Source organism: Protobothrops mucrosquamatus, unplaced genomic scaffold, assembly GCF_001527695.2.
Source record: "Protobothrops mucrosquamatus isolate PMUCROS unplaced genomic scaffold, P.Mucros_1.0 scaffold1560, whole genome shotgun sequence".
Lineage (NCBI taxonomy): Eukaryota > Metazoa > Chordata > Lepidosauria > Squamata > Viperidae > Protobothrops > Protobothrops mucrosquamatus.
In genome coordinates this window covers 35,266-46,063 of record NW_015387729.1, presented here as the reverse complement: position 1 = coordinate 46,063, position 10,798 = coordinate 35,266, and positions in this window count along the sequence as shown.

Below are 10,798 nucleotides of genomic sequence, written 5' to 3'. Positions count from 1 at the left end.
TGGTTCCGACAGATGAAACTCTTCAAAAGAACTTTGAGACATTGTTTACATTAAAGGATCTTTTATTCAAGTAGCATAATATCGGCACTGCATAATTGAAGCCAAAAACTGAATTCCCCTCATCTGGGCACATAGTATCAAAGCACAATTCCCTCCTCCAATTAACAGTCATAAATCACATTCCCCAATTAGCTTGAAGCTTGGGCTTCCTCTCCAGTTCTCCAGCCCACCAATTGTTTATCAGCTCTGGGCTCAATAACCTTGATTCTCACATTAGGTTTAGTGTTTTTATATCTAGCTAGACTCTCATTCACATCCCCCCTCCTCCCATATCATTTAACTCTAAAAGCAAAAGGGGAAAAGATGGCTACATTTCCATCTGTTGTCAATGCAAAACATCCGATGTTAGCAGCATTGACAGTAGGACTGAATGACCTAAATGAACACAACCCAACTCTTCCCTTCCCTTCCCTACAAGTAGGTGGGACAAGGGAGCAAGGGATTGCACAACTGCCTGGGAAACTGTCACAGAATATTGAAAATGAAAACCACAGGACCACAGAGGCAGCATGGCGGCAACCAGTGACACTGAAACAGCCACAACTTTCCAAATTCCTGTTCCCAGATTTTGGACTGCCTTCTGCAAATCATCCCATTTCAAGCACCTTGTTCAAAAATTATCTTACGATGCACCGTTCCACGTAGTTAAAGGTCGTGATGAGATTTTCTTTAGTAGTGGTACAGATTATGACAGTGTGTTAGGATGCTTTGAATTCAGACAGAGAAACATGTTCTTTGAATCCAGCTTAAGAATCCAAATGAAACTCTAGGTTCATTCCGTTTCTGAAATTCTTACTGTTTATTGAATGCATGGCATGGTATTGTCATGGGAGTAAACCAAGATGGATTTTCTCTGAGGTAAAGTCTATTAAATAGAGCAGGGGGCTAGACTAGAAGACCTTCAAGGTCTATTCTATTCTATTCTATTCTATTCTATTCTATTCTATTCTATTCTATTCTATTCTATTCTATTCCATTCCATTCCATTCCATTCCATTCTCCACTCCACTCCATTCCACTCCATTCTATTCCATTCCATTCCATTCCATTCCATTCTATTCTATTCTATTCTATTCTATTCTATTCTATTCTATTCTATTCTATTCTATTCTATTCTATTCCATTCCATTCTGTAATTCTATTCTATTCTATTCTATTCTATTCTATTCTATTCTATTCTATTCTATTCTGTTCTGTTCTGTTCTGTTCTGTTCTGTTCTGTTCTGTTCCGTTCCGTTCCGTTCCGTTCCGTTCCGTTCCGTTCCGTTCCGTTCCGTTCCGTTCCGTCCCGTCCCGTTCCGTCCCGTCCTGTCCTATCCTATTCTATCCTATTCTATCCTGATCCGTGCCCCTGACACATATCCTGGTGCGTATGTGCAAATACACCCTCACTACAAATTGTGCAATAACACAACAGTGTTTTTCAATAGGAGACATTGTGATTTTGGCCTCTCTTAATATACTTCAGATGCTGGTGGACCACATAACTAAGATATTTCATACCCGACACCCAGCAATGTGAAAAAAGGCTTTTGGTAGACTTGGTTTCTATTTTAGTTCAAACTGCTATTTATTTATGTAGGCCAATAAATATCAAAACTCAGCTATCCTTCACCTTCTGCGAGATATTTTTCCTTTGGTGATGAAAATACATATGCTGGGGAAATGTTTGTTTTGAAAGCATCATGCATCATACCATGGTGAAATAAAAAATACATTTTACGTGGGAAAATAGCTTACCAAATCTCAACAAAACGGGAACAAAAAGACATACGTTCCGAGGGACATGGAGAAAGGAATAGACCTTTCTTAATTTAGAAGCAGTTATTGGAAATAAATCTCTAGTGGGCTGGAGAACCAAGATGCCCTTTACCTAGTTACAGCTGTTGATATTATATTTATCTGTTGATATTTTAATAATTTATGCTAGTCCAGTCAATTGTGATATGTTCAGTAAATCACAATTCCAGTGTGGCTCCGATAATATTTCCACATTCAAGGGAAGGTGGAGTAGAATAATAAGTTGTGTATGTCAGGAAATAAATTGTAGAAACATGGTGGATAGGACTGTTGTGTTTTATAGCACCCACAGGACAGAAATCATTCATTAATTATCTGCGCCAAGTCAGTACTGACTCTTAGCAATCATCTAGACCAGGGCTCTCGAAACGTGGCAACTTTAAGACTTGTGGACTTCAATTCCCAGAATTCATCAGTCCACTGGGGATTTCTCATGCTGGCTGGAGAGTTCTGGAAGTTGAAGTCCACAAGTCTAACAATTGCCAACTTTGGAGATCCTTGACCTAGACCAGGGGTAGGCAACCTTGGCTCTTTTATGACTCGTGGACTTCAACTCCCAGAATTCCGGAGCCAGCATGAGGGAAACTTTGGCTCCTTCATGACTCGTGGACTTCATCTCCCAGAATTCCTGAGCCAGCATGAGGGAAACTTTGGCTCCTTCATGACTCGTGGACTTCAACTCCCAGAATTCCTGAGCCAGCATGAGGGAAACTTTGGCTCCTTCATGACTCGTGGACTTCAACTCCCAGAATTCCTGAGCCAGCATGAGGGAAACTTTGGCTCCTTCATGACTCGTGGACTTCAACTCCCAGAATNAATTCCTGAGCCAGCATGAGGGAAACTTTGGCCCCTTCATGACTCGTGGACTTCAACTCCCAGAATTCCTGAGCCAGCATGAGGGAAACTTTGGCTCCTTCATGACTCGTGGATTTCAACTCCCAGAATTCCTGAGCCAGCATGAGGGAAACTTTGGCCCCTTCATGACTTGTGGACTTCAACTCCCAGAATCCCTCAGCCAACATGGCTCAGCTTGGAAATCTCTCCCTTTCCCCTCAGCATGGCGGGCTCAGGAATTCTGGGAGTTGAAGTCCACGAGTCATAAAAGAGCCAAGGTTGCCTACCCCTGGCCTAAACAGATGTTCTTTATCATAATTGGCCCTTCGCCTGGTCTTTCAGGTGTTTCAATGGCATACCCACCATCAATCGGAGTCCATCCACCTTGGTGCTGGTTGTCCTCCTCTTCTCTTTCCTTCCACATTTTCCCTCATTAAAATCTTCTTCAGAGAGACTTGAGGGTTTTTTTTTCTAGAACGAAATACAGAAAGAGAGCCAAGGAACCAATCAGAGGAGGAGTATCATCATCTCTTTTAAAATGAACTAATTTCCAAGCACACCTGCTCCTATCTGATGTTGGAAGAGCCTACAAAGTCCCAGATGGTGCTTGCAAACTTCAGGAAGCCTCTGCCCCCCACCCCGTTGGCGTTGAGATGCTTACACCTGATTCCTTTTAATGAGCCACCAGACTAAGCAAGTATTTCCCACCTGATCATATTTAAACAGGCATTAATCACGGTGACCGTGTTGAATTCAGTCAGCTGTGCATTATGCAGTGTTAATACAAAGAACATGCAAAACATCAATGGAACACAACCTTTTCATTGTAGAACAAGGGTCTTCAAACCTGGCCCTTTGATGACTGGTGGACTTCAACTCCCAGAGTTCCTGAGCCAGCATGGCTCATTTTGGAAACCTCTCCCTTTCCCCTCAGCATGGCTGACTCAGGAATTCTGGGAGTTGAAGTCCACGAGTGATAAAAGAGCCAAGGTTGCCTACCCCTGGGGATGTCCAAATGACACAGGAGGTTCAAAGTAAGACAGTTCATTTTTCTTGATATTTTTTTCTGAGCGAGTTGGCAGCCTTGTTTCTCCCAATAATGAATGGCCACCTTAGTTTGCCCAATAATTAATGACCGCCATCCCCTCCCCCTTATCCACCCACACATGACTGTGTGGATGGAGTCATTAATCTGTAGGGATGAAGCCCATTAATAAAGTCCTGCTAAATCACACTCGGCAACCTGCTTCTAATCCTGCAATCTGCCTTAAAAGAAGCTAACAATGACAAACCAACCTATATATATATATATATATATATATATATATATATATATATATATATATATATATATATATATATATATATATATATATATATATATATATATATATATATATATATATATATATATATATATTCTTGATCTCCTAGAGACCTTTGGAGAATACATTATATTTTATAAGCATCTAGATTTGGATAGGATGCTGGAGGCTATAGAGAGCATATCCTGCTTAGTGCAACACGCTGCGTTACAGCTTTCTTGACACATGGTTCTTTAGTGTTTGCTTGAACACATCCAATGGAGGAATCTGATGAATAGAAGAAGAAGAAGAAGAAGAAGAAGAAGAAGAAGAAGAAGAAGAAGAAGAAGAAGAAGAAGAAGAAGAAGAAGAAGAAGAAGAAGAAGAAGAACAACAACAACAACAACAACAACAACAACAAAAACAAGAAGAAGAACAAGAAGAAGAACAAGAAGAAGAACAAGAAGAAGAACAAGAAGAAGAACAAGAAGAACAAGAACAAGAACAAGAAGAACAAGAAGAACAAGAACAAGAATAGAGCAGAGCTGGAAGGGACCTTGGAGATCTTCTAGTCCAACAGCCCCCCCCCCCCCCGTTCAGGCAGGAAACCCTATACCTGTGGTGGCAAACCTTTTAGAGACCGAGTGCCCAAATTGCAACCCAAAACCTACTTATGTATTGCCGGGTGCTGGGTGGGTGTGGCCCGCCGGGTGGGCATGGCTATGGTGGTCATGGCAGACTGGGTGGGCGTGGCCAGATCGATGTTGCTCCTGGGGAGGGATGCCTGTGGGGGCTGGGCAGGGTTGGGGGAGATCCAGGGGGTCTCTGGTGGGTGAGGCAGTGGGCAGGAGGGCATCTTGCTCAGCTGATGGTGTGGGGGGAAAGGGGGCAGCTATGCCCCCTCCCAAATGCTCCCATCTCCCCCTCCCAGGCTGGGGCTGGTCAGATTCCCCCCGTGGGCAGCGCTGCGTCTGTCGCCAGCCAATCTTCCTCCTCCATCCTCCTCCATCCTCCTCCTCCTGCGGGCAGACCGTGGCTTACCGAGCTGGGCTAGAACTCACAGTCTCCTGGCCATTGGCCCAAAGTCACCCAGCTGGCTTTTGTGTTCTACTAGGCATTCTATTGGCACAATTGACGGTTCCTTATATTTTACCTAATGTCCCTTCATTACTGAGATAATGAATGCCTAAAGCGGGACCTGAACTCATGGTCTCTCGCTTTTCAGTCTGGCGCCTTAACCATTTTGAACCGTTTTCTATTTTGGGGGGGGGGTTCTTTTGTTTGTTAATCAATTAATTAAGTTTATTTGCTTCCCATCTCACTGCAAGGAGACTCTTTTTAAAAGCAGTGGCCAGAATAGGAGAAGAAGTGGAAGCTGAATCTGAGAATTGGAGAAGAGACCAGAAAGCTACTTCCTGTGTTTACAATTATCCTGTTGATGCAGTTCAAAATTATATTGACTTTCTCCTTCATAGCAGCATTACACAGCTGGCTCCTGTTCATTTGCTACTCCAAGGACTTTCTAACAAGCGCTATCAGAAGACCGTTATCCCTCATGCTATATCGGTTTATTTGGTTTCAGTCTCTTCAGAACGTCAGCATTCGAGGCCAACTCTCCATTTCATTTTCCTGTCATCCAGCCCATATGTAACTAGTTTGGAATGGAAAGTAATAGTAGCCATTAGGTTTGCGTGAATGCTCAATTTTCCTAATTGGTTTGGACCAATTTGGTGCATCAAACTGAACAGAAACAGTTTGGGTGAATTTGGTGCAATGGAATAATTTTCCAATTTATTTATTTACTAGCTGTACCCGGCCACACGTTGCTGTGGCTCAGTCTGGTTAAATGGAAAAGAAAGAATTGGAAATTTGGAAGTCGTAAATGGATCGTAAATCGGAAACATTGAAATGGAAGCGTAAAATCGTAGCGTGTGTTGCTTTTACGTCCAACAGATGGCGCTGTTTTTCAAAAAAACCCATGTTTTTACCTGTCACAGGTGTGACATCTATATAATAGTAGGTGTATAAAAACACGCGCGTATTTGAATGCAATGTTGTGTCAAAATTTCAAAGCAATCGGTGAAGAACGTTCGGAGATTTAAGATTTTGAACAAACGAACATTTACATTTTTATTTATATAGATTTATTTCACAGAGTTTTGAATGGTGAAATGTAAAAAATTTGGTCTCCCTCGAAAAATTTGTCTGGATGTTCAATTCAAACCCAACTAGTTGTCCAAATGAGTTCTCATATTTGGATTGGATTTAATCATTTGGACCAACTCTGATCTATAATAGGAGGGACATGATAGCAGTATTCCAGTATTTGAGGGGTTGCTACAAAAAAGAGGAGGGGGTTACATTATTCTCCAAAGCACCAGAGGGAAGGACGAGAAACAATGATTGGAAACTGATCAAAGAGGGAAGCAACCTGAAATTAAGGAGAAACTTCCTAACAGGGAGGACAATTAACCAGTGGAACTCCTTGCCACCAGAAATCTTGGATGCTTCATCACTGGAGGTTTTTAGGCAGAGACTGGACAGTCACTTGTCTGAGATGGTATAGGTTCTCCTGCTTGAGTGGGGGGCTGGACTAGAAGATCTCTAAGGTCCCTTCCAGTTCTATTCTATTCTATTCTATTCTATTCCATTCCATCCCATTCCTTGGCTTATGACCACAAATAAGTCCCCAATTTTTGTTGCTAAGCAACAGCATTATTAAGTGAATTTTGCCCCATTGTACAAGCTTTCTTCTAAGTGAATCATTGCAGTTGTTAAGTTAGTAACATGTTTGTTAAGTGAATCTGTCTTCCCTATTGACGTTGCTTGATGGAAGGTAGCAAAAGGGGATCACGTGACTCCAGGACTCTGCAACCATCAAAAGCATCTGAATTTTGATCATGCGACCATGGGGAGGCTGCCACAGTCGTGTCATGGTTCCGACAGATGAAACTCTTCAAAGAACTTCGAGGCATTGTTTACCTTAAAGAATCTTTATTGGAGAAGCATGGCATTGGCACTAACACAGTCAAAGCCAACAACTGGATTTTCCTCCCCTGAGCACATAGTATCAAAGCACAATTCCCTCCTGTTAAGAGTCATAAATCACATTCTCCAATTAGTGTGAAATGCAGGCTCTCCCTCCAGTTCTCCAGCCCGGCCAATTCTTTATCATCTCTTATTTCAATAACCTTGGTTCTCACACTAGGTCCAGCATTGTTATGTCTAGCTAAACTCTTATGCATATTCCTCCCCCCAGCATCATCTAACTCTAAGAGTAAAACATAAGAAGAAAATGGTTGCATCTCTAACTGTTGTGAAAGCAAAAACATCCAATGTTAGCAGCGTTGACAGTAAGGGTGCAAAACAGTCATAAGTCATTGTTTTCAGTGCCCAACCTCAAAGACAACAGCTATTGTTGTGCTAAATTAAATTGAGGACTACCCATATTCCTAAATTAATCTGATCCTTTGTGAATTAGAGATAGTACAGAATTTATGAGTAGCATTGCATCTTTCTCCAGGGAACTCCATAGGTCAGGTCTGCTGTGTGCAAAGAAATATATTCCTCCATATTTTTTCGAAATGGTTCTGTGGGATAAGTCTGCCCAACATTGCAGTTGTTTGATTTTTGACACGTAGCTTGGTTGCGAGGATTTTTGTACGTAAATCCTTGCATTCTTATTTGGATCCTTGACTTACAAGTTTTACTGCCCGCAGATACTGCATTTACTTTACAGGAAATATCCCAGCCACCCTTCTGTTTCTCTATAATGCAGCAATTATTTTAGTTTAGCTGAAACTATGGTAATGGCCTCAGGTTTTTCTCTCCTCTATCTAATCTTTCTTCATGGGTGGAATCCGAAAGTAAATCTTCCTGTTGATTTAATAGGATACAGAGAAAGGTTCTGCAAACTCACTGCCAGCCATTTATAATTTACAGGGATACCATACTCAAAGCCGGGCAATGAATATTCATATTATCCTTTGTTTGTTTTTCCTCATCCGTCATTCACCTACCTCTCCGTAGTCGTTCAAGAAGCCAGAATAAAGGAATGGTTGGCCCAACCAGAGAAGAAACAGAATCAAAGAGTTGGAGGGGACCTTGGAGGTCTTCTAGTCTAACCCCATGCTCAATTAAGAGACCTTACATCATTCCAGACAAATGGTTGTCCAATCTCTTCTTAAAAACCTCCAGTGCTGGAACACCCACAACCTCTGAAGGCAAGTTGTTCCACTGGTTCATTGTTCTCACTGTTAGGAAATTTCTCTTTAGTTCTAAGTTGCTTGATCCATTGCTCCACGGATTGAATGGAGAATAAGTTGACCCCCTCTTCTTTGTGGGATCCCTTCAAATATTGGAACACCGCTATCATGTCCCCCCCCCAGTCCTTCTTTTCGTTGGATTAGATCAGTGGTTCTCAACCTTTTTAATGCCGTGACCCCAACCGGTCATAAGTCGAGGACTAAACTGGTCGTAAGTCGAGGACTAAACCGGTCATAAGTCAAGGACTAAACAGGTCGTAAGTCGAGGACTACCCAACCGGTCGTAAGTCGAGGACTTTCCCTGCCTGGGAGTGCCGCACATGCGTGGTTCTGCCCCCTGCGCCGGCCGAGGCATAGCTGGCAAGCGGCAGAGACGGAGCAAGCCGACCACCAGCTGGCCCAGCCCAAGGGAGGTAAGGCACCCACCGGAAAAGGGGAAAAAATGGCGGACAAAAAAAATGGCAGACAAAAAAAATGGCAGACAGCCTTGCTTGGCGACCCCCATGAAATGGTCGATCGACCCCAAATGGGGTCCCGACCCACAGGTTGATAACCACTGGATTAGATAAACCCAGTTTCTGCAACTGTTCTAATGAGACAGGATATCAGGAAATAAATCTGTTTGGCTTATTGATGCATTGATTGATTGATTGATTTTGTTCAAAATCCTTAACAGAGATAGAATTCTGGTACAGTACAATTTGTGCTGAATATATTGCAAAATGTAATAGGATTACAAGTTGATTTTCGTAAAAGCACTCAGAGTCGCTTTGAAACAAGATGCGTGGCAAATGTCAGAGAGTTGGAGGGGACTTTGGAGGTCTTCTAGTCTAACCCCATGCTCAATTAAGAGACCTTACACCATTCCAGACAAATGGTTGTCCAATCTCTTCTTTAAAAACTCCAGTTTTGGAGCACCCACAACTTCAGAAGGCAAGTCATTCTGCTGATTAAGTGTCCTCCCCGTCAGGAAATTTCTCCTTAGTTCTAGGTTGCTTCTCTCCTTGATCGGTTTCCATCTGTTGCTTCTTGTCCTGCCTTCAGGTGCTTTGGAGAATAGCTTGACCCCCTCTTCTTTGTGGCAGGCCCTCAAATACTGGAGTACTACTATCATATCACCATAGTCCTTCTCTTCTCTAGATTAGACATACCCAATTCCTGCAACCATTTTTCATATGTTTTATATGTTCTTCATATGAATCAATCAATCAGAATAAAGTTGGAAGGGACCTTGGAGGTCTTCTAGTCCAACCCACTGCTCGAGCAGGAGACCCTATACCATTTCAGACAAGTGGCTGACCAGTCTCTTCTTAAAAACTTCCAATGTTAGAGCACCTACAACTTCTGGAGGCAGGTTGTTCCACTGATTAATTGTTCTCACTGATAGGAAGTTTCTCCTTAGTTCTAGGTTGCTTCTCCCCTTGATTGGTTTCCATCTGTTGCTTCTTGTCCTGCCTTCAGGTGCTTTGGAGAATAGTTTGACTCCCTCTTCTTTGTGGCTGCACCTTAGATATTTTTAGAACTGCAAAAAGCTAAAATCAGCCTTTATAGAAATAAGCTGTTGACTAAAAGGTATTGTCTCCTATCACATTTTGCCTATAGAGAAGCTGCAAAATGGAGGTGACTGCACTTTTAAATAAATAAAAATAAATGAAGTCAGTAAGCTTGGAGAAAGCACAGTGGACTGTTCAACTGCAACCTTCTGGACCATTCAGCATTTAGACTTCCCATATCCAAATCTGGTGGGTCAAGTTTAGATTAGCACTGGACAAAATTGAGATTCATGAATGAAGGCAAATATATGTGTCCCAGGGTAATGTTGCAGGAGCCAATCTGTGACCAGAGATTTAGTCTTCCAAGCTTTCAGAGAACTAGAGAGGGATCTCAGAGTCCTAGTGGACAATCCCTTAAATAGGAGCCAGCCATGTGCTGCAGCTGCCAAAAAAGCCAACACAGTGCTAGGCTGCATTAACAGAAGAATAGAATCAAGATCACGTGAAGTGTTAATATCACTTTACAAGGCCTTGGTAAGGCCACACTTGGAATCCTGCATCCAGTTTTGGTCACCACGATGTAAAAAAGATGTTGAGACTCTAGAAAGAGTACAGAGAAGAGCAACAAAGATGATCAGGGGACTGGAGGCTAAACCATAAAAGGAACGGTTGCTGGAATTGGGTATGTCTAGTTTAAGGAAGAGAAGGACGAGGGGGGACATGATAGCAGCGTTCCAGTATCTCAGGGGCTGCCACAAAGAAGAGGGAGTCAAGCTGTTCTCCAAAGCGCCTGAAGGCAGGACAAGAAGCAATGGATGGAAACTGATCAAGGAGAGAAGCAACCTAGAACTAAGGAGAAACTTCCTGACAGTGAGAACAATTAACCAGTGGAACAACCTGCCTCCAGAAGCAGTGAATGCTCCAACACTGGAAGTTTTTAAGAAGAGACTGGACAGCCATTTGTCTGAAATGCTATAGGTTCTCCTGCTTGTTTGTTTATTCATTTTATTTATTTATTTGGAAAAGTTATATTGCTGCCTAC